Below are 21,824 nucleotides of genomic sequence, written 5' to 3'. Positions count from 1 at the left end.
GCTGACTGGTTAGCACACAACAAAAGCTTTTCACTGTACCTCAGTACACGTGTCAATAAACTAAACTAAACATTGGTGAACCATCTGTGTTTAATCCAGCTGCCATGTTGAGCTTCAAGCTTGTATCTGTGAACCAACCAACCAGAAAGCCATCCACCAGTTCAGTAATATAGCCACTATGCCTCAGCTCATAGATTGCCATGGGCTGCCAACAATCCTACATCCTGCACAGATGATTTCTTCTCTACAGAATGGGATCTAACTATTCAGGTCCCTGCAGGTTGTAGGACAGACACTGTTTTCCTGGCAGATCTCTCTACTAATTCCTTCAGAACCCAGAAAATATCTAATGATCTCAGTTGAGAAAAATGCAACAACAAAAAAACTATATATACTGATGCTGGAAACCTATAATAAAAATAGAATGGCGAGAACCCATCAACAAGTCAGGTGGAATCTATGGAGAGGGAACTGGAATTGTCGACGAGATATTAATCTAGAAAATACTCAGTGACAGCATCCATGGCCTCAGGGGCATAGGATGCGGCCATTTTTCTCCAACTCTGTTATAAAGAACCAACTCCTTCTCCTGAGACTAAATCAGACCCTCTAGTCAGGAGAAACAACCTCCAAGCATACACCTCCCAGCATGCACCTCCCAGACTTGGAAGTAGACACAAAATGCTGGAGTAACTCAGCGATCAGGCAGCACTTCTGGAGAAAAGGAATAGGTGATGTTTTTCGGGTTGAACCCCTTCTTCAGACCGAGAGTCATGGGCAAGGGAAACTAGAGGTATGAAAAGGTTCAGAACAAATCAGAGCACCGATGACCTAGGAAAGGTGGAGCTCACAATGGTCCATTATTGGCAGTGGAAGCGTTGATAACGAACGGATACGAACAGTGAAATTAGCAGGACAACTAGGTGGTGGTGGGGGGGCGGGGGAGAGAGATGGTGGATTGAGAGAATGCAAGAGTTACTTGAAATTAGAGGTCAATATTCATACCGCTGGGTTGTAAGCGGCCCAAACAAAATATGTGCTATTCCTCCAATTTGCATGTGGCCTCATTGTCTTCTCTGGAATGCTAAATGTTGAGGAGAGACCTGATAGAAGTATATAAAGTTACGTGAGGCGTAGATAGAATACATAGTCAGAAATTTTTCCCCAGGATGGAAATATCAAATAAATACTAGACGGCACAGTTTTAAGGTGGGAGGGGCAAGGTTTAAGGGAGAGTAGACCAAGTGCAAACCCGTTAAGTCTGCTCCCCCAACGCAACCCGTTCCCTCAACGGAATATTCCACCACTTTCTCTCTCCTCCCCTCCCCCTCCGATCCTCAGCACAGTCGGGGTCCGGAGGGGGGGGGGGGGGGGGTCGGGGTCCTGGGATCGGAGGGGTGAATCGCCCCGTGTGGGGGTTGGGGTCGGGGGGATGAGTCACCCGTGTGGGGGTCGGGGTCAGGGGGGTTGAATCACCCCGGTGTGGGGGTCCGGATTGGGGGGGGTCGGGGTCTGGTGCAGCGCGGTCAGTGACTCTGGGTGGGCAAAGGTACCACACTGTCTCCAACTCTGCTGCAGCTGACGGGGACCAAAGATCTTCGCTATAAGATCTTTGACGGGGACGTTGCCGGGTTTGTGGCCCCGTGTGTCCGCTGCCTGGAGCCGCGGCCCCGCTCCACCAAGCCCCGTGTGTGGGCGCTGCCAACCCACAGCCCATCACAGTGCAGCCGCACACAGGGCACACAGGGGGAGACGGGGCGGAGGGTGACCCTGGCCGGACAGCGCTAACCCCGGGGGGAGAGTGGGGGCTGTCCCGAGGGATCCTCTCCTTCCGCCGCTTACACCGGGTGTCTGAGTGTCCTTTGGTGCTCGGGTTCAGACCGCTTAGTCACCCTCCAGCCCCTGTTGTTCGTGGGATGGGACTTGCCCTCAATCCACGTCGGTTACGAAAAACATTTGTATCTTCTCTGTCTGTGAACAGTAGTGATGTTGGCGTTTTTTAACAGGTAAGAACTACGTGTGTCGTGTGTGGCACTGCAGAAGGCTTGAGTGATTCTGACCTTATGATCTTCCGTGCAACCCCCACATTTAAATGCAGCCCCCCCTCCCCTTTGCAAGGCATTGTGACGTCACTTTGGAAGTGGGTTGAAAGATTTTCCACTTAAAAACTTGGTTTGGGGTATTTTTAAAACCATGTAACTTGTGAAATATAGCATGAAATGTGAAGTGAAGCAGTTTATTTTGTCGACGGGGTTAATGTGAATAATGATTTGTGAAAATTTCTGCGCTAGTGCATGTCATTTTAACAAAGGTAGGAAGACACATAGGCATACACACACGTATACATACTTACAAGATGAGACATTTAATAAGTATATAGATTATAGATATAGATAGAAGATATTGATATCGATGTGCGGGGCAATCTTTTTATATACAGAGGGTGGTGAGTGCCTGGAACGCTCTACCAGGGCTGGTGGTGGAGACAGATACGATTGTGGCATTTTAGTGATTTTTGGATAGATACATGTATGTGCAGGGATTGGAGAGATGGATTGTGTGCAGGCGTTTGTTCTAATCTCTCATTCGCTTCTTGCAACTGTGTATAAATTTCAGGACTGGATTTGGTAACTGTGCAATAAATCTCACACATTTCTTTAAGATGAACTAGGTTTTTGATGAGCTATGCTAATATTTAAGTGATTGGATATCAAATGTTGCTTCTTCATTAATTTGGGATGTTTTACTGTGGAACTGCTGTAATGTGAGAATGAGTGCGAGATTGCACTGAGATATCAGAGGAAGGGAGCAATTATTCTAAAGGAGAAGGTCTGCGCAGTTGCATATTAATGAGTGGGGATTATACAAAGTAATGAGCGACACAGTGATTGCAGGAAGAATTACCCCACATGAGTGGACAATAAAAGAGTTTGTAATGGTAAACAATGATTAACGGTAAAGAATAATAATAGACTGACAGATGACAAGAAACAAAAGCGGGCGGGACAGTGGTACAGCCGGTAAAGCTGCTGCCTCACAGCGCAAAGATCCTGACCTTGGGTGCTGCCTGTGTGGGGTTTGCAAATTCTACCTGTGACCGTGTGGATTTCCTCCCATATCCCAAAGACGTGCGGGTTTGTAGGTTGTGTAGGAAAGAACTGCAAATGCTGGTTTAAATCGAAGATAGACACAAACTTCAGACTGAAGAAGCGTCTCGACCCAAAACGTCGCCCATTCCTTCTCTCCAGAGATACTGCCTGGAGACTCCAGAATTTTATGACTACCGGGTTTGTAGGCTAGTGTGTGGGGAGTGGGTGGGAATGTGGGATAACATAGAATTGTTGTGAATGGGTGATTAATGGTCGGTGTGGGCTTGGTGGGCCGAAGGGCCAATCTCCATGCTGTATTTCTAAACTATCTAAACTAAACAATACAAAGAGTAACAGGAGCAAAGGTACAACTATGAAGATTAAATGGGAATAAGGATTGATTATAAAGAGCAACAGGAATGACTGAATAGCGACACAAAATCAAGAAGTGATTAAAGTGTGAGGTGATGATTGCGCAGATAATAGTGGATTGGGGGAATGATGATGCACTTAATGGGAGATTGGTATTGGTTTATTGGCGTGACGTATACCGATATACGGTGAAAAGCTATAAATAGGATGGAGCCATTTCTGGGAATACTGACTTTAAGGGAGAGGTGAGTTGTGTGTGACAGGAGCAATGTTTTACAAATTGGTTTATGACCTTTCTCAGAAAGGAATGGTATCTCAAAAGAATATTCATCAAGTTTGTGTTCAGGGGCCTGCATATCCATGAGCCTATTCAAAAGTCTCTTAAATGTCACTATCGTATCTGCCTCCACTACTAGCCCCGGCAGCATTTTCCAGACATTCACACATGTAAAAATACTTTCCCCGCACATCTCCTTTAAACCTTGTCCCTCTCATCTTAAAGCCATGCCCTTTAATATTTGATAATTCCATCCTGGGGAAAAGGTTCTGACTGTGTGCCCTATCTATGCCTCTGATTAGTTTAGTTCAGAGATACAATGTGGAAACAGGCCGCCTTGGTCCATTGCGTCCACGCAAACCAGTGATCACCGATAAACTAGTGCTAGCTTACACACCAGGGACAATTTGAAGAAGCCAATTAACCTACACACCCGCATGTCTTGGAATGTGGGAGGAAACCGGAGCACCCCGAGAAAACCCGCGTCGTCACGGGGAGAATGTACAAACTCCCTACGGCATAAGGAGTTCTCCTTATGTTCTGTTCAGTTCTCCTTATTGTGGAATCATAGTGGCTTGGAAAGATGCTACCTAGCCCATCTTTCCTGTGCTAACTCTTTAAAAACATGTAAACTCTTTACAGACAACACCTGCAGTCAGGATCAACCCGGCTCTCTGGTTCTGTAAGGCAGCAACTCTACCATTGCGCCACTGTGTTCTCATAATTTTATACACTTCCATCCGGCCTCTCCACAACCTCCAGCCTTCCAAAGAAAACAATCCAAGTTTGTCCAACCTCTCCCTGTTACTAATACCTTACAATCGAGGCACCATTCTGGCAAACCTCCCCTTCACCCTTTCCAATGCCTCCACATCTTCCTGTAATGGGGCAACTGGAAGTGCACACAATACTCCAAATGCGACCTAACCAAAGTCATGGGGACGACTACAGAGAGTAGTGGGTGAGAGAGTGTGGCTGTACTGTGTGATGGGATGAAGGGCTGTTTACGTTGTTTAGGTTGGTGGAATTAGGGTTAATGTAGCATTGGGTGAAGATTACAGAAGCTGAATATTTGCTTTGAGTTGAATTTATTGGATTGCTGCCACCTAAGGAAAATGTATCCCATAGGTTCATAAAACAGGCTAAAATGCAGGAAAAAACCTGAACAATCTACTTTGTCTAACCTCTGGGTTGTGTGGTATTTCTGGCGGTACAGTGAGAGCAGCTGGGCCTCACAGTGCCAGTAGCCCAGATTCAATTACAACTTCAGGTGATGTGTGGAGTTTGCATGTTTTCCATGTGAACTTGTGGGTTACACCTGGGTGCTCCGCTTTAGTTTAGCTTAGTTTAGAAATATAGTGCGGAAACAGGCCCTTCAGCCCACTGAGTCCATGGCGACCAGCGATCCCCATACACTAGCATTACCCTACACACCAGGGGCAATATGGAATTTTTATTGAAGCCAATTAACTTACAAGCCTGTAAATGTTTGGCGAGTGGGAGGAAACTTAAAGCACAAGGCATTGGGGGTCAGTCAGTATTGATGTGGATAGAGAACTGGCTGGCAAACAGGAAGCAAAGAGTAGGAGTAAACGGGTCCTTTTCACAATGGCAGGCAGTGACTAGTGGGGTACCGCAAGGCTCAGTGCTGGGACCCCAGCTATTTACAATATATATTAATGATCTGGATGAGGGAATTGAAGGCAATATCTCCAAGTTTGCGGATGACACTAAGCTGGGGGGCAGTGTTAGCTGTGAGGAGGATGCTAGGAGACTGCAAGGTGACTTGGATAGGCTGGGTGAGTGGGCAAATGTTTGGCAGATGCAGTATAATGTGGATAAATGTGAGGTTATCCATTTTGGTGGCAAAAACGGGAAAGCAGACTATTATCTAAATGGTGGCCGATTGGGAAAGGGGGAGATGCAGCGAGACCTGGGTGTCATGGTACACCAGTCATTGAAGGTAGGCATGCAGGTGCAGCAGGCAGTAAAGAAAGCGAATGGTATGTTAGCTTTCATTGCAAAAGGATTTGAGTATAGGAGCAGGGAGGTTCTACTGCAGTTGTACAGGGTCTTGGTGAGACCACACCTGGAGTATTGCGTACAGTTTTGGTCTCCAAATCTGAAGAAGGACATTATTGCCATAGAGGGAGTGCAGAGACGGTTCACCAGACTGATTCCTGGGATGGCAGGACTGTCTTATGAAGAAAGACTGGATAGCCTTGGTTTATACTCTCTAGAATTTAGGAGATTGAGAGGGGATCTTATAGAAACTTACAAAATTCTTAGGGGTTGGACAGGCTAGATGCAGGAAGATTGTTCCCGATGTTAGGGAAGTCCAGGACAAGGGGTCACAGCTTAAGGATAAGGGGGAAATCCTTTAAAACCGAGATGAGAAGAAACTTTTTTCACACAGAGAGTGGTGAATCTCTGGAACTCTCTGCCACAGAGGGTAGTTGAGGCCAGTTCATTGGCTATATTTAAGAGGGAGTTAGATGTGGCCCTTGTGGCTAAGGGAATCAGGGGGTATGGAGAGAAGGCAGGTACGGGATACTGAGATGGATGATCAGCCATGATCATATTGAATGGCGGTGCAGGCTCGAAGGGCCGAATGGCCTACTCCTGCACCTAATTTCTATGTTTCTATGTTTCTAAACCAAAGGACCCAGAGAAAACCCACGTGGTCAAGGGGAAAACAAACAAACTCAATACAGACAGCACCCATAGTTTCTGGTGAAGTAAAGGGCCTGTCCCACTTTCACGACCTCTGCCGAGTTTGCCCTTGACTCATACTCGCCACGAGGTCGTGGGTAGGTTGTAGGTAGGTCGTGATGTAAGTCGTAGGTACTCGTGGCAGCAAGTAGGTCGGGGCGTTTTTCTAGCTTGATGAAAAATATCCATGAGTAAAAAAGGTTGTGAATTAGGTCGTGAAAGTGGGACAGGCCTTTAAGGCAGCAACTCTGCTCTTGTGCCACCGTGCTGCCCCTAAAGATAATTATTACCTTGTAGAGCTTCATTGGACAGGTTGTTGGTTCAGCATTTACACATTTTACATTTCCCCAGCCCTAGGAAGCTGCTTCTAATCTATTCATCGTCTGATGCACCTTTGCTTTCCTTTGCTTCTCTGTGAAGTACCTTGCCACATTTTTTCTAGGTTAAAGATGTTATGGAACAAAAAAAGTCCAAAATCCAATTTTAAACCTGCACCCAACATTTGCACTGATATAATTGACAGCCCATCGTGTTCAAAACAGATAAAGTGTGCTGCCACAAAAACAGATGCTGAGAATATTTATGTTTAAAATCCATCTGAGGGCATGACAAAATCAAACAACAAAGCCGGCTGGTACCCAAGGGAGAGACGTTCTCCTTGATCTGCACATCTTCTGTGCTGCTGGAAAGTAAACAGCAACATCTGAAAGTTTCTTCTCTTGCCTTTGAGACTGGTCTGTACCTTACGCCGGTTTAACGGAGAGTTTTTCCCATCTTGCTCCTTGTACAAAGGCCTCCCTTTGCCCAGTGTTGGTGCAGGATATACTGACCAATATCATCTTTAATATTGTCCCCAAATATTATACTTTACTCGTAAATATACAATGCAGGACATTTGCAGGTTGCCATTCAGTGTACCTAACAGTGTTATGTTTGCCAACGTAGTTGGCCGAATTGTCTGTTTTCATTACTTTATCTCTAATCGATGAACAAAACTCAAACTGTTGACAGCTGGAGCCCAAGCAGCAATCTCTGCAGTACCACAATGTCCACATCCTTCCAGCCTGAGAAATATCTGTTTATTTTCACTCTTGGCATTCTATCTGTCAACCAATGCATAATCCACGCCAATACGTCCCTTCTCTGTGTGACCTTATCACAACCCTTCTGAAAAATACTGGTTCTCCCTTATTTATTCTACTCATCACATCATTTATGAACTTAGTAAATAGACTTAAGTAAATAGACTTTCATCAATCTATTATTTTTTTCGGTGTGTTTTACTCCATCCTTCATTGAAGATTCCAGAATTTTCCCAACTTCCATTGTTAGTTTAGTTTAGTTCTTGGTTCTTGGTTTCTTGGTCCTCCAAAATATTCCAAATGGAATTTAAACAGGAGGTGGAGTTATAGAGATACAGCATGGAAACAGACCCTTCGACCCACCTAGTCTGTGTCGACTAACAATTACCCATTCACACTAGTTCTATCCTACACTCTAGGGACAGAAGCCAATTAACCTACAAACCTGCACAGCTTTGGAATTGTGGGAGGAAACCGGAGCACTCGGAGAATACCCACAAGGTCACAGGGAGAGCCTGCGAACCCCACACAGGCAGCACCCGTAGTCATGATCAAACCTGTGTCTCTGGCGCTGCGAGACAGCAACTCTCCCGTTGCGCCACTGTGTTAGACTAATAGGTTGGTAGCTTTTTTTCTCTTCCCCCCCCACCTCCCCCCTTTCTCAGATAGAGGAGCCTCGATTGTAACCCTCCAATCCACATGATCTATGGAGATTCTGGGCAGCACAGTGGTGCAGCGATAGAGTTGCTACCTTACTGCGCCAGAGACCCAGGTTCGATCCTGACTAGGGGTGCTGTCTGCATGAAGTCTGCACGTTCTCCCAGTGACCGCATGGATTTCCTCTGGGTGCTCCGGTTTCCTCTCACATTCCAAAGATGTGCGGGTTTGATGATTAATTGGCTTCGGTAAAATTGTAACTTGTCCCTATTGTGTAAGATAGTGCTAGTGTACGGATTGATCGTGAGTTGGTGGGCCGAAGGGCCTGTTTCCGCGCTGTATCTCTATAGCCTAAAGATTTGAAGGATGATTACCTGAGCGAACACTTCAATGGAAATGCTGGGATGTAGCATAGGGACCCTTAGGATTTACCGGCATTCTGTTTCTCCACCTTCTCCAGGGCCATTCTGGGACTGATAGAAATCTCCTTCAATTCCTCAATCCTGCTACACCTTTTAGTTCTCCAACTAACCTATTATGTTCTTGAACTAACTTGCACAACCCTAATCCTACCTCAGCAATGGTACACAATGGACCATTCTTGCACTTGGTGTTTATTGATTGTTTATTTTTGCACTAATATCTTTGCTTTTGTGCAATCTATTTCTTTTCAGTCTTGAGAATTTGTGTTATGTATAATTTTTTGTTTGTGTGCGTTGGTCCAAGTTGATGTGTCTGTGATGCTGCTGCAAGCATGATTTTCATTGTAGCTGTCTATGACAATAAACTCGATATGTCGTAAAAACATGGTACCGCATGCGGTTCTCAGTAGACTTTCTGTGCACTTGCTAATCGAGGATTGGGGGTATAGCAATACTCTACTGGAATGTTTGTAAGAAAAATAATGTATCTATTTTTGCACCTCGGACATGTGACAATAATAGCACCATTGGACCAGTGAGTATTTAGTCAATTTTTTGCATGGTCCCCGTCAATATAATATTATCATAAGGTATACAAAAATGCTGGAGAAACTCAGCGGGTGCAGCAGCATCTATGGAGCGAAGGAAATAGGCGACGTTTCGGGCCGAAACCCTTCTTCAGACCTTATAATATTATCATAATCTCTTTGCCATTTCCATATTCCCCATGATAAATTCTCTTGACTCAGGCACCCTTGCCCATCTTTTCCTTTTCAAATATCCACTGTAAATCTTGCAGCTTCTGCCCTACCCTTCCACTACCTCCTTCATTCCAAAGCACTTGAACTGTTTTACTAACCCACCCTTGCTCATGGGAGTGGATGCCATATTAGTGGAGACTCCAGCGGTTTTCTTTTTAGTCCAGGATTAAATAGACCACTAGGGTTTTGAGAGATATGGGCCAAATCGAGGGCTGGTGGGACTAGTGCAGATGGGGCTTGATTGGCATGGGCATGTTGAGCCGAAGGGCCTGTTTCCGTGCTGGATGACTGTGACTTCGACAAAAGGCTATTCTTGGAGGCTCCGCGATTCTGCACTGGTTCTTCGGAGCTGTTCTCTGAGATATCGGGAAAGATTTAGTTATTGATTCCAGATTGTCCTTTGGGTGGAGAGTATTGATTGACAACATCACGTGTCACGGGATATTGGCCATCAGTGGTCGACAGCCCTGCTGGGGGGGGGGGGGGGGAGAGTAGAGGGAGGGGGGGGGGGGGGGAGAGAGAGAGAGATTTCGCTCTGTAATGAAACTGCTGGAAGGCTGGCTGGCAGTGTCAGTGCGCAGGGAACGAGGGAGAGCGAGCACACAGCACAAGTCTGGCGTGAGGCATCACTCACCGTTCTCAGGTACAACTTTTCGATTCGATGTGCAATGCACACAAACAAATTGCCTGCATTAAACACGCCGACTGTCGCGGGGTTGGTGGAAATTGCTGAGAGATCGGCGCTGTAGCAGGACGAGATAGCAAGACAGCATTGAAGCAATCAATGGGTAGACAATGTAGTCTGACGCCGAATGCAGGAGTATGGGGGACCGTTACTCGGTGTGAGGTTGGGGCAGGTTACAACTCACACCCTGAGCACGCTCTTCCAGGGAGTCCCCATTAAAACGTGCTGCTAATCTGTCCCTAACTGCATTGCTGGAAATATGTGGATGATCGCTCTTTCGCAGCAGCTTGTTCTGCCGGAGCTCAGCCTCCTGAGCGCTGAAATAGCATTGTCTCTGGTCGCTTCCTCGCAGTTTAGAGTCAAGAATCAAGAGTGTTTTATTGTCATATGTTCCAGATAGATAGAACAATGAAATTCTTACTTGCAGCAGCACAACAGAATCTGTAAACATAGTACTCTGTAAACAATATAATAAATGAGAAAAAAGTATAATATGTACTGAACTTTTTTTCTCATTTATATATAGCGAACTGGCGGCACTAACCGAGGCAGCTTTGAGGTAGAACTGGTGCACTGACTCAACGTGGGAGCATTTGTGCTGGAAAGCAGGGTTCACATTGATAAAAGCAAGACGTTTTGTTTTAAACAGACGCGACCCCCACTGCTAATTAAACGACAGTAATGTGCAATGACTGGTCGTCGTTGCCAGAAATTGGTACAGTTGTGTGCTGAATACACCGCTTTTACTGGAAGGCTGTGAACGGTGCGGTGGGGGTGGAGCGCATTGTGAAGCCTTTTTTTAAAAACATATTGGTCCCGAAGACGTCGACGATAGGACAAGTTGCTATCCTCGGTTGGTCTGCTCCCAGCTGGCGGATACATCTCCCATCCCTGGTCGTCAGACCCACCGGGCGCGGGCACTGGTGCAGGGGGGGAGGGTCTTTATCGCGTTAGAAAATGCCTGGAGGTTGCAGTTGCAACATAGCAGGAGAATGTCGGAGCCATGTCCATGGGCGGCACAGATTGGGTGGGCCGAAGGGCCTGTTTCAGTGCTGTGCTCCTCGGTATCTGCATCCGAATGGACGGTATCGAGAGACCTGCCAAAGAGTAACGCAGTCCGTGTCCGTTCTTGCATTATCTGCTGCTGCAATTCGCCAACAGTGGATGACACACGCTCTCTCATTCGCTCACTCACTCTTCACTCTTACACACACATCCTCTCTCTTTTCTCTCTCACACGCGCGCACACACTCCTTGCACCCTTACTCCCACGACCTTTGGTCCTAGGGTGGTGAATCCGTCGAATCAATTGCTGCAAACGACTGTGGAGGCCAAGTCATCTGGTATTTTTAAAGTGGAGATGAACAGGTTCATGATTAGGAAGGGTGTCAAAAAGATAGGAGAATGGGATTGAGAGGGAAAAGTAGATCAGCCGTGATCAAATGACAGAGTAGAGTCAATGAGCTGAATGGCCTAATTCTGCTCCTATGTCTTCTGGTCCCAAAAAGTACAGGTTTGTAGGTTAATTGGCTTTGATAACATTGGAAATTATTTCTAGTGTGTAGGATAGTGTTAGTGTATGGGGTGATCGCTGGTCTGCACAGACTTGGTGGGCAGAAGGGCCTGTTTCACGCTGTATCTCTAAAGTGTAAACCTAGGTGATCTGGGACTGGCTAAGTAAATCTAGTCTGTCAAGGCTCGAAATTAATGGTTGCCCGGGTGCCAATGGCCATCTAAAGTCTCGCTGGGCAACCTAAAAGCCGAGTCATTTTGCCCAGCTTGGCAAGCGAAGGAAAGCTTGGCTGATGTAGACAGCAGACTGGCTGATGCAAACTGTGCCAGCGTTTCTCAGAGAACTCCTGCCTTATCCTTGTTCCCTGCTTTGCCCTGTGGAGTTACTGCTTGTTTGTGAACCAGTGGCTCAGGCAGCGGATTGGCGCTCAACACCGCTGCAAATTGTTCTGTTGCTGTTGTTCCCTTAAAGGGCCTGTCCCACTTTGCGATTTTTTTTTCGGCGACTGCGGAGCGTCAGTGACTGTTTTAAAGGGCGTCAATCACTGACGCAGCGCAGTTGCAGAATAAATCACAAAGTGGGACAGGCCCTGTAAGGGAATAACAGCAACAGAACAATTTGCAGCAGTGTCGAGCGCCTGAGCCACTTCTTCCCTTCTTCCTTCAGGATTCAGTGAGTGTGGACTGAACTCCTCCCTCCCCTCTATCTCCCCCCCCCCCCCCCCTCCCGCCTCCATCCCTCCTACCCTTCTCCCTTCCCCTCTCCCCCCCTTCTTCCCTTCCCCCCTCTTCCTCCCTTCTCCCCGCTCCACTCTTCCACCCCTTCTCCACTCCCCCCCCACTCCTCTCACATCCCCTTCTCCCTCTCTCCCTCCCTTCTCCAACCCCCGCCCCCCCACTTTCCCTGACGACCCCATTTGTGGACCCAGCCTGTGACCAGCGATCCCCTGCACACTATCTCACACACGCTAGGGACAATTTATACAAACCTTTGGAGTGCGGGAGGTAACCCTAACTCTAGGTTGATAGGCTTGGTATTTATAAATTAATACCAAATAAATAAATGATCCTAGCGTGTGTGGGTCGGTGCGGACTCCGTGGGCCGAAGGGCACTGTATCTCTGAGCTAAATGTGACACGGGCCTCAAGGGTTGGAACCAAACCCCTAATATTCTGCACTAAACTGTTGGTCACGAGTTGTCCCAGAGGCAGATCCCTCTTCCAATGGTCTCTCCAAACCCCCAGAGGCAGCGGGCTTTTCACCAGGCAATTGGGGGGGGGGGGGGGGGGGGGGGGGGGGTGTGTTCCCATAGTCTGCATTTATCCCATAGTCAATGTTACTAAAACAGATGATGTGGAGTAGACTTTGTGCAGTACCATCAGTGGGATCTAGCTGTCACAGACTGGGTCCACAAATGGGGACGTCGGGGAAAATGGGAGGGGGGGGGGTGTTGGAAAATGGGAGAAGGGGGGAGAGTGTGAGAAAGGGATGTGAGGGGAGGGGGGAGAACAGTGGAGCGGGGAGGAGGAAGAGGGGAGAAGGGGAGAAGTGGAGAGGGGAAGGGAGAGGGTGGGGGGGAGTGGAGAAGGAGGGATGGGGCGTGGAGGGGAGAGAGTTCAGTCTACTTTCACTGAAACCATCCCAGTGAAAAGTTAGAGACGGTGATTTGGATCTGGAAGCGGACCAATACAAAATAAAACTGAACGATTCAGACATCTTTTCATTTGCACAAATGATTTAATTGTATTAATTTTAATATATTAATGTTTAAAATCCATGCATTGAAGGAAGAATATTTTACAGCCTATCTGTGGACCCTAACCCCAACCCAAACCCAAACCCTAACCGGGCATTCACCCGCAGGACAGCATACGCACGTCAGCGTGTGACAGGGCGCACGACATGCTGAGCCACCCAAATGTCGCCCCTAGATTTTTAACATTCCAAAATCCTGGGGCGACAGGGAGACACCGCGCTTCACTACATGCGTCACGACGCATCACGACCCCACCACGACGCATCAACCTCTTTTCAGGCTGTCGCCGAAAATGTCGCCCAAGTGGGAAAGGCCCTTAAATCCCTCACCCCACGGGAGGGGGAGAGAAACTGCAAAGCCATCTGCCTGCTTTTGGTCCATATCCCTCCAAACCTGATCTATCCATGTACGTGTCGTTGTCCCTGTCTTTCTGTCTCTCTCTGTCTCTGTGACTCTGTCACTCGCTTACCAGTTCTCCCCCACTTTTTCATCGGAAAACCACCCCGAAATTTTGGCATTTTATCTCCCCCTAATGCTCCAGTGTAGTGCCAAGCAACAGCCATGTTGCTGAACGGGTTGTTGTGATAAAGCATGGTGTTCCTGAAGTCCCACACCAGAAGAGCTACCCAACATCTGCACTCTCCTTGACCTCGTCCTTACCATACCGGCAAGTTCAGCTGAGGCTGAGCGAAGTTTCAGCCAGATGAAGCAGCTGAAGACCACCATCAGAAGTTCCCTCCAGGATGACCAGGTGATGGACCAGCTCCTCATCACACTGCATGCCAGTAACATCGAGGACCTTGATCCCTGGCCGGCCAGCAGCTTGTGGCCTGCAAGGAGGCCTGACATGGGAGAAGACCCAGTTGCGGCATCTGCTTCGGGACGTCACCCTGACAGTGACAAGTCTGATGAGGAGGATGATCTGCTCGAGAGTGACTCAGATGACAATTAAAGTGACTTTACAAGTAGTTTGACAGCTCTGTCTTTACTTTGCTTTTCAGGAGATGGTTTAAATATCAAGCAGAAAAGTTACACAAGTTCTCACAAATATAATGTTTCTGTTCATTTAAAGTTGACATCCCCCCCCCCCCCCAAAAAAAAAAAAAAATAGCCACCAGCCATTTTTATTGCCCTTCTGGGCAATCTCACTTGCCATGTTCCATGATTGATTCAATATAGTCACCTACTTCCATGATTCATCTTCTTAGTGGGCACAGAGTAAAAGAAGTACTATGTACATTCAAACGTATGATATAGGGCTGGTCAGGTAATAATAATAATACAGTAACAAGTATTTTACAAAAAAAGAAAACCAAAGTACACTTCCATTCTCTTTATTTATTTTAAATTACAAAATCCTAGAGCAGAAGGGATATATTATGCATTTATTTTTCCCCTCTTGATGTTGTTACTGTGTCTACCTTCAAAGGTGTCAAACAGATTGATTCAATTCCTCATCACCTTGCTGTGACTGGGCACAACAGAGATTGATAAGTGAAGATTCAAGAGGAAAAGACCCATGCTTTGGCCATGTCATGGGTTTCGGCCCGAAACGTTGCATATTTCTTTCGCTCCATAGATGCTGCCGCACCCGCTGACTTTCTCCAGCATTTTTGTCTACCTTCCATTTTCCAGCATCTGCAGCTCCTTCTTCAACAAGCTTGCATCAATCTGTAGTGTGCATGGTTACGCATATATGTTACCATGGTCCAGGATATATTGACACAGGTTGATCATACGCTGAATAATCCAACCACATTTTTGTTTGGAAGTGGAAAGAAATAATAGAAATTACATTCATTGCAACGTGTAAAAAGAGTTGAGATACTGAATTATAATTTTGCTGCATGTCATTGTATCTATCATGTCTTGATTGGTGAATATGTTTAGTTTGTGACTTTATTTGAAGCAGAAATAATGTGTGAATGCTTTATTGAGCGTAATTCCGACTGGGAACTACGCACTTCGTCCGAGCACATTATCGCACGCGTCATGCAAGCCGTCTTAAATGACCACCTAAACTGTCATTTGGCAACCTAAAAAGCTGCCTAGGTTGCCCGGCTGGCAGCAGTGAAAAAAAGTTAAATGGGAACTTTGGTCTAAGTAAATCTAGTCTGGTTGGCATGGACGAGTTGGGCTGAAGGATCTGTTTTCATGCTGTATGGCTCAATGATTCTATCCAAACTCCTTCTGCATAGTATCATCCCAATCTTCATAATGCTTTATCAAAGGCTTCTGATGTTTACCTCATTGCATCTTAAGTTGCCTCACTCAACTATTATGATTATATCTTCACAACCCTTGGATTCCCGAGGATCTGGAAAAAAACCCAATATAAATATTTGTCCTTTTTAACCTTGGTGAAAGGCTGGCTTGGATGATCCAGAACACTGGGCCTGTACTCGCTGGAGTTTCAAAGGATGAGGGGGAATTTCATTGAAACTTACCAAATAGTGAAAGGCCTGGATAGAGAATGTGGAGAGGATGTTTCCACTATTGGGAGAGTCTAGGTCGAGAGCCATAGCCTCAGAATAAAAGGGCGTGTCATTAGAAAGGAGATGAAGAGGAGATTATTTAGTCAGAGAGTGGTGAATCTGTGGAATTCATTGCCACGGAAGGCTCTGGATGCCAAGTCATTAGGTATTTCTAAGGTACAGCTTGACGGATTCTTGATCAATAAGGGTGTCAGGGGTTATAGGAGAAGACAGGAGAATGTTGTTGAGATGGAAAGATGATCAGCCAAGATTGAAAGGCAGAGTAGACTTGGTAGGCCAAATGGCCTAATTCTGCTTCTGAGAACTTATGAAGTTAACTTTTTAACCTTGGCAAAAGGCTGGATTGGATGATCCAGAACACTCCTTGAATTTTTTGGGGGTCCCAAATTATTTTACATTCCAAACTTATCTAGTTTGTATTCCAGCCCCTATTGTAATTTAATCAAAGCAGTGACTCTTTCGAAAAAGTAATCCATTAGGTCAAAATAAAATTTGAGAAGAGGCCGCAATATCATTGGAAGAGAGCCACTAACTGTCCTAACTAGATTGCAAAATTTGGCTCCAGGATATAATTTTATGTGCAAATGAGTGACCTGACAACATGCCCAGAAAGACTTGCATTTCCAGCACGACTGTATCCTCATCAATGAATGTATAGGAAATACCTGCAGATGCTGATTTAAACCTTGGAGTCATCCCATCAGGAGAGATCTAGTTTAAAAGTATGCAAGGGAAACACTGAGTCCACACTGACCTTTACACTAGTTCTATCCTGCACTGTAGGGACAATTTACAGAAGCCAATTAACCCACAAACCTGCACATCTTTGAAATGTGGGAGGAAACTGCAGCACCTGGAGAAAACCCGTATGGTCACAGGGAGAACGTGCAAACTCTATACCGGGGCTGCCAACATTGGGTGAGAGTTGGGAGTGAGAAATTGTGACAGACCAAGCCCGAGGGATGCACCGAGCCGCAGCCTGAAGGTCCTGTCCCACTTAGGCGATCTTTTGGGCGACTAGAAGTGAGAGTGGCAACAATTTTTGCTGTCATAGGTTGTCTCGACGTGTCGTAGGTGAATGCTAGTAAAACTAGTCCCTAACGGTCGCCTAAAGAGTCTCTTCAGTGGGACAGGCCCATAAGTGCGTGGGAATAGCGTAGATCAGGGGAGCCGCGACCAGCTGCGTCACTCGTTGTCCAGCCCACTCTCCAAGTCACTGATAGACACAAAAAGCCGAAGTAACATCCAATTTCCACTCTGTGTCTGTGGACCGACCCCAAGCACCAGAGGCCCATTGATCTGCGGCGCTGCTCTATACGTGATTGGATTTGTGGAGATCAGAGCCAGATGTCACCCTGTCCCGGCACTCGACCCTACACAGCCCTGCTAGCTGGACAGGGTTCAGTTTAGAGATACAGCGCGGAAACATGCCCTTCAGCCCAACGAGTCCGCACCGACCAGCGATCCCCGCATATTAACACTATCCTACACACACTAGGGACAATTTACACTTATACCAAGCTAATTAACCAGACCTTTAGTCTGAAGAAGGGTCTCGACCCGAAACGTCACCCATTCCTTCCCTCCGGAGATGCTGCCTGACCCGCTTAGTTACTCCAGCACTTTGTGACTATCGGTTTAAACCAGCATCTGCAGTTCCTTTCTACACGTGTACCTGTCCAAATGCCGTTTCAATGTCATTGTGGTAATTTCAAGTGTAGAATGAAGACAAGGGTGTTTAGTTGTCGCGTGCAGCGACATCAGAACAATAACATTCTCAGTTGCTGCACCTTAACAAGGTTAAAGCAACAACACACAGATACATGTAAATAGATTGATTTTGTTTACTATTGCCACCTGCAGCGAGGTACAGGGAAAAGCTTTTGTTGCATGCTATCCGGTAAATGCAAGCACACCGCTCACAATGTACAGATAAAGGAGAACGGGCGCAACATATATAATCAATAATACAATGGATTAATAATCAGTAATATTGGGTAATCATCCCGGCATATCAGCAGAGGTCCAAGTATTAGCATTACAATTAATGCCCCACAGCGCCGGAGACCCTGGTTCGATCCTGGTCTCAGGTGCTGTCTGTGTGGAGTTTGCACGTTCTCCTTGTGACCGCGTGGGTTTCCTCTGGGTGCTCCGGTATCCTCCCACATCCCAAAGACGTGTGGATTTGTAGGCTAATTGGCCTTCTGTAAATTGCCCCCCAGTGTGTAAGGAGTGGATGAGAAAGTGGGATAAACATATAACCTGTGTGAACGGGTGATCAATGGTCGGCACGGACTCGAGGGGCCGAAGGGCCTGTTTCCACGCTGTATCTTTGAACCAATTATAATATTGAAAAATCAAGACTTACCTATCGGATTTGAACATGAACAATATTATTCCAAAGTTGCAGAGTATTTGAATGACATTTACTGCATAATCCCTGAGGTTATTCTTTGTAAAGTGAAGAGCAAAGTTCATCTCTACATGTTTCATTTTCTGAAGTTAATTTGTAGTTTATATTTACCATCTTGCCTTTGCTTATTTGTTCCCACGATACATGAATCCAAGACTTACATTTAAAGATGAACAAAATATCAATTTAAAGACAGATATCAACTAATTTCCCCGATTGAGTATGAATATCAATTTCTTTAACATCCCCTCTCTCTCCTTCTCTCCGCCACCCGAGTGGTACTAGCTTCAAAGTTATCTTGTTGGGTCTTATTGTGTGAGATGGAACTGCAGATGCTGATTTAAACTGAAGAGGGACACAAAATGCTGGAGTAATTCAGGCAGCATCTCTGAAGAGAAGGAATGGGTGACATTTCGGGTCGAGACCCTTCTAAAGGTTTCGGGTCGATCCATGCCTGATCCATGCCAGTCACCTGGGCGAATTCGGCACAGAGACTCTTAACGCTTCCGACGACTCCAACGGCCCGGGACTCTTGCACTGAGGCTGCTCCATGGCCGGAGCTGCAGCGAGCGACTCGCCGGCTCTGCAAACACTCGCCAGCCCCGCAAACACTATCCAGCCCAGCAAACACTCGCCAGCCCCGGCTCCCCGTCCGCATCTGCCCCCGCCGCTGCTTCCATCCCTCTATCCGCCCCGGCTCTCCAACACCCGCGGCCCGTGCCGTTGATATGAGTTTTGAAATTCTCGTTGATCACAGAATTTCTCACGACAGAGCATGAGAAATTTGTGATCAGGGTGAGAATTTGTCGAAATGTGTGAGAGTTGGCAGCCCTGTCTATAAAGACAGCACCCGTACTCAGGATCGAACCTGGGTCTCTGATGCTGTAAGGCAGCAACTCCACCGCTGTGCCACAGTACCATTCTTTTAAGCGGGAAGAAAAAAGTCAACATATATTCTGAAGCTTAACATGAGGAATTTGCAGAACTTTCTTCTTAAATGGGTTGACCCCAATGTGACAGATTGTACCTGGTTTAAAAAAAGGTCTTGGAGAGACCACACAGTCCTTTATCAATGTGATTTTGTTGGTGGGTGGCAGCTGGGCCTTCAAGCCATGTTGTTAAGTATTAAGGTACAAGCTTCACAAGATTAAGCTTAGAGCCTCGAGATCTAAGGGGGCCTCAGCAGGGCCGGATTTACCTATAGACTGAAGCCTAGGGCCTCAAAATCTAGGGGGGCCTCCGGCCAAGGTGTTTTTTCCCCAGAGAAAAAAAAATCCTGAGAGAAAAAAAATTGGAGCGCTATCAGCGTTTCCACTTTGACGGAAATCACCCGAAATTCTGGTTCCGGCCCACTGGAAGTTTTGGGGAAAATATTTGCGACCATCCGTGCCTGCGCAGTTGGGGGAAGCCGGTGACGCAGTAGCGACGCAAAATGACGCTGTCTCGCCGCGCGTCCGCAGTGGTCCCGTCCACAAGGGTTTTTGAGCTTCGCACTTGTGATATGCGCTGCGTGCACTTATTTCACATAACATTTTTGTAATCCTGCCATGCCACCACCCATTTTGAAAAGCTTCGTACGGGCCTGGTGTATAATATTTTTGATACTGTCATAGACCTTTCTTACATATTCTGTCACAATTTGTCAGCCATGATCGAATGGCGGAGTGAACTTGATGGGTCGAATGGCCTAATTCTGCTCCTATAACATATGAATTGAGCCCAGCAAGTGTGATTAAGTGAACAATTTCCACTTGCTTTCTGTGATGGGCTTTGTTTCCAGAGGGTTGGTGACTGGGTCTGCCGTGGCCTCCACGTGATGGCCCCTTGCCCGGCCAATTATATAATGGGGCGGTTTGCAGGCTGCGGCCAGCTGCAATGCTGTGTCCAACAGGCGTCCCTGGCATGTCGGGCTGCTGCAGAATAATAAGGAGCTGACTGCTGCTGAAACACCGCTGGCACGAGGCTGCATACTGCAGGGATCCTCGGCTCTCTGCAGCTCTCTGGTGTAGTAACAAAAACAGAATTAACCGAAGCAAATGAAAAAGAACCTGGCTCGTGAAAGTCTTTAACACCAAGGCTCACCTGCCATCTGAGGAAGACTGTGGTAAAGACTGAGTTCTAATTCTTTTTGTAAACATCAGGGAAAAAACTGTGTCTGGGCCGACGGATATAGATATATATTTTAATTTATATTTTTGAGTCTTTGATGTTTTAAGTGGTTATGGAGAGAGATGGTGCGACAGTTCAAGGTAGGAAGTGCTTGACTTAATGATGTCGGTTTGTGATACAATTGGGGGAATCTCAAATAATTATTCACTCTTTGAAGTGGGAATTTCGCCAGTATAATTCACATAGAGTTATTATAAATAAATTCCATCATTATATTTATCTTGTTACGGCTCTCTGATCAGCTCACTGGTTTCTCTGCCCAGCCTGAAGGATTGATACTTTCTCTAGTGATGTTGAGATAACTTAATGCAGCTTTTAGCAACAAAAGAGCTGATGTTAAAAAAGACTACAAAATGCTTGAGTAACTCAGCAGGTCAGGCAGCATCTCTGGAGAACGTGGATAGGTGACTTTTCCAGTCGAGACGCTTCTTCAGACCATAAATCACATCGGGTTTATACTTCTTCAGTATAAACCAGCATCTGCAGTTCATTTGTATTACAGCCGATATAAGCCGTCTATGAGATAGATTGGGGGACTGGTCTTACTTTGGTGGTGAGATCAGGAGAGGGTTACTTTTGATGCCGACTGTTGGAGAGAGTCTTGGTTTAATGGGGAATGTTGCAGAAGGTGTTACATTTGTTTTCCTGGTGATTAGTGCTAGGGATAGGTGATTGCTTTGGTGGGGAATCGAGGTGGCAGGGGTTTTACTCTCAGAGAGTGAAACCAAGACCAAGTGTTCCAATGAAGACTGTCGAGGAGGGATGATTGTTTTAACCGAAGATAGACGTAAAGTGCTGGAGCAACTCAGCAGGTCAGGCATCATCTCTGGAGAAAAGGAACAGGTGACATTTTGGGTCGGAACCTTTCTTCAGACTACGGAATGATTGGAGGGAGGCTCATTGTGGTGGGGAAGTGTCTTATTCTGAGGTGTAGTCCATTCTAATGGAGACTGCTTGGGAAGGAATGGAGCAAGTTTGTTCTGATGGGTAAGCTGGAGAGGGAGAGATCTTTTTCTTGCAGTAACCACGACAAGAAATTGCCTTGTTATTTCCCCAAGAGGAAGTGTTGAAGTCCTAGTTTAGTTTAGAGATACAACAGGGATAACAGACCCTTCAGCCCATCAGATCCACACCGACCATCGATCATCCATCTCACTATGTTATCCCACTTTCTCATCCACTCCCTACACATTCGGGGTAATCTACAGAGGCTAATTAACCTAAAGAACCAAATCCAGAGGAAGCCCACATAGTAAATCTATGATTGAGTTATATTGTACAGTGTATAGTGAAATCCTTTGTGAAACCTGGTAAAATCATAGAGCAGACCTCACCTAAGCAGTACACAAGTGTTGCCACGTCACAGGGAGAGCATGCAAACTCCACGCACAGACAGCGCCCGAGGTCAGGATCGAACCTGGA

At 46.4% G+C, this 21,824-nt stretch overlaps 1 protein-coding gene across 4 annotated transcripts in view; it reads left to right on the top strand.

Moving 5' to 3' along the window:
* rph3ab (rabphilin 3A homolog (mouse), b) overlaps window positions 1-21,824 on the top strand; it is a 200,048-nt gene that overhangs the window by 60,804 nt on the left and 117,420 nt on the right. For 2 of the 4 annotated variants that reach the window (XM_055655326.1, XM_055655323.1), the window contains exon 1: window positions 1,755-2,006. The exons of 1 other annotated variant lie outside the window; for it this stretch is intronic. The gene's annotated coding sequence lies outside the window, so the exon portion shown is untranslated. Of the gene's footprint in view, window positions 1-1,754; window positions 2,007-9,908; window positions 10,016-21,824 lie in introns of those variants that run through there. One more of the 4 variants, XM_055655324.1, reaches the window with a different exon arrangement.

This window comes from Leucoraja erinacea, chromosome 25 (genome assembly GCF_028641065.1).
Source record: "Leucoraja erinacea ecotype New England chromosome 25, Leri_hhj_1, whole genome shotgun sequence".
In the NCBI taxonomy this organism is placed as follows: Eukaryota; Metazoa; Chordata; class Chondrichthyes; order Rajiformes; family Rajidae; genus Leucoraja; species Leucoraja erinaceus.
This window is presented reverse-complemented; position numbering and strand designations above follow the sequence as displayed.